This window comes from Mastomys coucha, unplaced genomic scaffold (assembly GCF_008632895.1).
Source record: "Mastomys coucha isolate ucsf_1 unplaced genomic scaffold, UCSF_Mcou_1 pScaffold2, whole genome shotgun sequence".
NCBI classification, from domain to species: Eukaryota; Metazoa; Chordata; class Mammalia; order Rodentia; family Muridae; genus Mastomys; species Mastomys coucha.
Genome location: NW_022196902.1, coordinates 5,363,945 through 5,368,390, shown reverse-complemented (window position 1 = coordinate 5,368,390; position 4,446 = coordinate 5,363,945).

The following is a 4,446-nucleotide window of genomic DNA, read 5'->3' as shown; positions in this document are numbered from 1 at the left end:
CATCAGGGCTCTGTTGGCTCTGCAAGGAAGTGATCTTCTCGGCGAACACGTGGTCATATACAAAGTGTTGGCGGAGGTCATATAGCTCTTTCAGACAGGAGAGGCCGGGTGCAGGTTTCTCCTAGTCACATGCCTTCTGCCTCCCTCTTCCATGGTTGGAAGACTTCAGCTCCTCCACTTGGCTCTGGAGGTGATCAATGTTGGTTTGCAGGCATTCAATTGTTTCTGTCAGGCTCAGGATTTTCTGTTGTGAGGCCTTGCTCTCAGCAACTAGCTTCTGGTTGGTTTCTTCCAGTTCTCTTGCTGTGCCATCTAACTGCTCAAAAACTTTTGCATGCTGCTCATTCATTTGCCGTAGAAGCTCCACCTGCTTGGTCAGGTAGGCAAGAACATCCAGCTTGGAAGACAGTTCAGTTGGTAAAGTGCTTGCCTTGCACACATGAGTTCAGATCCCAGAGCTCATTGTTTAAAAAAATAAATAAGTAAAAGCATATTCTTGCTTTTCAACAGAGAGATTTTTGTTGTTACTTTACCATTCTAAATCAAATTTGAGCCACATCCACGAGTCCTGTAAAGATTCGTGGTCCTAAGCCGGGCAGTGGTGGCGCACGCCTTTAATCCCAGCACTTGGGAGGCAGAGGCAGGAGGATTTTTAAGCACAAGGCCAGCCTGGTCTACAGTGAGTTCCAGGACAGCCAGGGCCACCTGGAGGAAACCATGTCTTGAAAAACAAACAAACAAACAAACAAACAAACGATTCATGATCCTCTCTTACATTTCTCCAGGGACCACACTTACATAAAAGGAGATATCCAAGAAAATATGACTTTTGACCCCAGGATCACTAGCCACAGAGGAAAGATGTTAAGCTGTTGAGCAGAAAAGAGCTCTTCCTAATAATATTATAGTGTATTAATGGAAAGTGGGAGGAAGAGTTTCCCCTCCTGTGTATGACTTCCTTTAAAGCTTTTCCAGTATCTCCTTAGAAAGAATTAGCTCGCTCCCATGCTCTTAGAAGGAAAAATGCAGTTTTCAAAGGCTTCCACAATGAGATGCAGTAAGGTAGCAGGTGCCAGTGTGAACTGTAACAAGACACCCATGATTATAGCTTTCATTGTTTTGAACTCCAGGGCAAGCTGCCACTGCCAGGGTAGATTCAGCCACAGCAGAGAGACGAGCACACAGGACTGAATTGGAAAAATGGCTTGTACCTTTATTTCAGTTGTGATTCATAGCACCAGGCTTCCATCACCCAATAGGACCCAGCAGGATGGTCTTCCTCTACACAGACCTGGGCAGCTCACTGATCTTCCCCCAGGATCCTGCCCTCAGCCTTGGACTAGCTAGGTACCTCCAGAACAACAGCTTCTCACAGATCATTGTATCACCCCCATGTCACAGGGAAGCTGATACATCTGACCAGAGATTTGCCCTAGGTCACAGGAGGCAGTTAGTCAGTTGTTTGGACGTGTTCTGAACTAACTTCTGAAACGGAAGAGCTACACATGCCAAGTAAAGAAGGTTTAGGAAGACAGTCTTCCCAAAGACAAGCTGGCAGTGAAATTCAATTCCCTCACTTCTAAGCCCTGCCCCAGCGTGTCTACCTTCAGTATTGTCTAAATCCCCCCAATCCCTGCACTCATGCGCTTTGCTGTATCTTCTTTCTATTCTTCTTGCTGTTTTCCTTCTGGGCTCATTTCCCCAATTGCTACATTAATCTTCTCTACTTAACACAAAAACAAATATATTAAAGCAACTTTTTAAGTGTGTGAGAATAACATATCTAAATATTATTATTTAAACACGTATTATCTATGTGTAGGTGTGTGCCTGTGTGAATGTATATGCCAGCCCCTTATTTAAATAATATTTTTAAGTGCATCTTAATGGTAAGAATGAAGGGGACATTTTGGATCTAAAAAAAAAAAAGAAAGAAAGAAAGAAAGAAAAAAAGAAACAAACAAAGAAAAGCCCCTTCCTTGGGTTAATTTTTTGATACATCAAAGGTGAGATGACAAAGTGCCTAGTAGAACTTTTAAAGCATCATTATGAAACCAGAAGTCATTTCCATTTTAGATGATCCATATATGATTACACTTGAATTTTATCAGATGGGAGGGAGGGGACACTGAAAGAAAAACTTAAACTTTATGAGTAGCTTCTCTAGAAGAGGCTGTTCCTCAGCGCCACTGTTGCTCTGGATGCCTGCTGCACCACGGGGTAAAGCCAAGGCCACTGCTCCCCTACCAGGGCCTCAGAGCAGTGTGTTCTTTGTGTAGCTTTGCCGTCATCGCAATCTGTTTACTGTTATTTTGTGTCCTGCTTCCACTTTAGACTCTCCACTAGATGGAGAGAGCTAAAAAGGAAAAGAGCTTCAACATTGTATTCATCTTTGGATTCCGAGAAGGCTGGGTACAGGTGCACTGAATGATAGACCAGAAATTCACATTTAACTGGAAAACATGTGGCTTTCAGACAGACTGGGGTTGCCACAGGGCAGGGCACTTAGGCAATGGTGGGCTCTGGACTTGGCTAGAGTAAAAGAAAGCCCTGGAAGCTTGAGAACAGGGAACATTCGGGTTGCATTTTTTAAAACTGTCCTTCCCAGCTCGCTTTTCCATTCTGGTGAAATGGTTTCCAAATGACAGATAACTCCCAAAACCCTTAAAGGTCTGATTACCTGCAAACCAACCCTCCTCTTCTTCCCCTGCCAGTGGCAAGGGCAACTCGCCACTCCTCTCATTTGGCTCAAAGCGTTAAGTGTGTGTGACAAACCAGTTTATTCTTATTCTGAACCCCAAGCCCCTTTCACACACTTCTTCCCATACCATACTATTTCACTTCTAAAACAAGTTCTTAGGGACCACCTCACAGATGTGAAAGCAAGTGTGCTTAAAGTATGTTCGAGGTCACACTTCATGGAACCCTGCTCTGTTCGTTCAGAAAGCCCCATGGAGATGCTTTCAGTAAGGAGTATGTTGTGCCCTGGGCCCAAGAGTCCTCCTAAAAACACAAATTCTTGGTGGTGCCATTATTTATTCTGCTGGACGCACAGGAATCAGATCTTGCTACTGTCCCTCGACTAGGTCAAGCAGATGCTCAATACAGTGACATGGGAAGAAACAGCCACAGTTGCCATTTCAATTTTATTGTTCAACGGGATGGCTTCTGCTGACCCCACCTCTGCACACTGGGTAAACGAAACTAACACCCAGGGGATAGCTTTGCATACCACAGTCCCTACACTGAAGCACCTGCACAAAAGCCACAGGACCCTGCGCTAGCCCGGACCCCACCGCTCTCCCTTTTCTTCCGAAGTGTACAGGGGGAACTTCCCAGACGGCCCTTGGCCACTTTCTTCCCATCAACTCAGTCCCTTAGAGGACCCACAACACTGGGACTTCCAGGTTCTCACCCTTGGAGTGGGGGGGAGGGCGGGGGTCAGAAGGTATCAAAATATGGGGTGCGAATACCTGGGCGCGCGCAGCAGTGGTTGTGTGTGTGTGTGGGGGGGGGGGACTCAGGCAGTGGGTGGGTCCCCTGCTGGCTTCCTTGCCACCCGTCCCTCTCCGTACCAAGGACCGGGAGAAATGGCAATCGTGAGGTACACACAAAGGCGGTGGAGCCCGCGCACGGCCAGCGTTGGCACTGTGCGCGACACGTGGCACCTGCGGCCTGCACAGCCAGCTGAACGAGGGCCAGAACGTGGTCGTTCCCTTGTCTCCGCAGAGTCCCCACACTTGCAAAAGTTCCCGTGCCGAGGGCACGCGGGACACCTTGCTTGTACCCAAAAGAGGGGCGGGCGCGGAGCAGCCTCGCTCGCCCAGGCCGTCTAGGACCTGCTCTCTCTATAATTCTCATCCAGGCTAGGGGGAACTTAGCTCACCTTTAGGGGTCAAGCCGTCTGGGTGCAGATACTTCCACGGTCCTTATTAGCGTACAACCTTTGGCCGTTTAACTTTTTACCCCTTTCTGCGGAAGTGGGGAGGTCATGATACCTGCCCGGGAGCGGATCCATGTGCTCTGGGACCTGGAGCTTAAAAGCTGGGTAGAAAATCTTCCAGACAAACCTACTTTTCTGGGCTGTAGAAGGCTTCGGAACAAGGAAGCCCAGCCCTCAATGGTCATTACCTTCAAGCACCAACACCCTGCCCTAATCTTCGTTAAACTGATTGCAAGAATTAAAACGAGGCGAGCCTGTGAGAAGCCTTGCTAAGGTGCCTGGCACACTCAACAGGTGGTCTGTTTACCCGGCTCTGTAGCAGGCCAGGTGTTTAAATGAAATGCAAACGTCTGCGCAGCAGAATGAGTCAGAGCTTCCGAGACAAAGGTGCGGAGGGAGATCCCATGCAACTTCTTCGGGGGTCTGGCAGAACTCAGTTCAGTTGCCACGTTACAAGAACTTTCTTTGGTCCCAGCTCACCCAGAGCAATATGTTATAAAAAA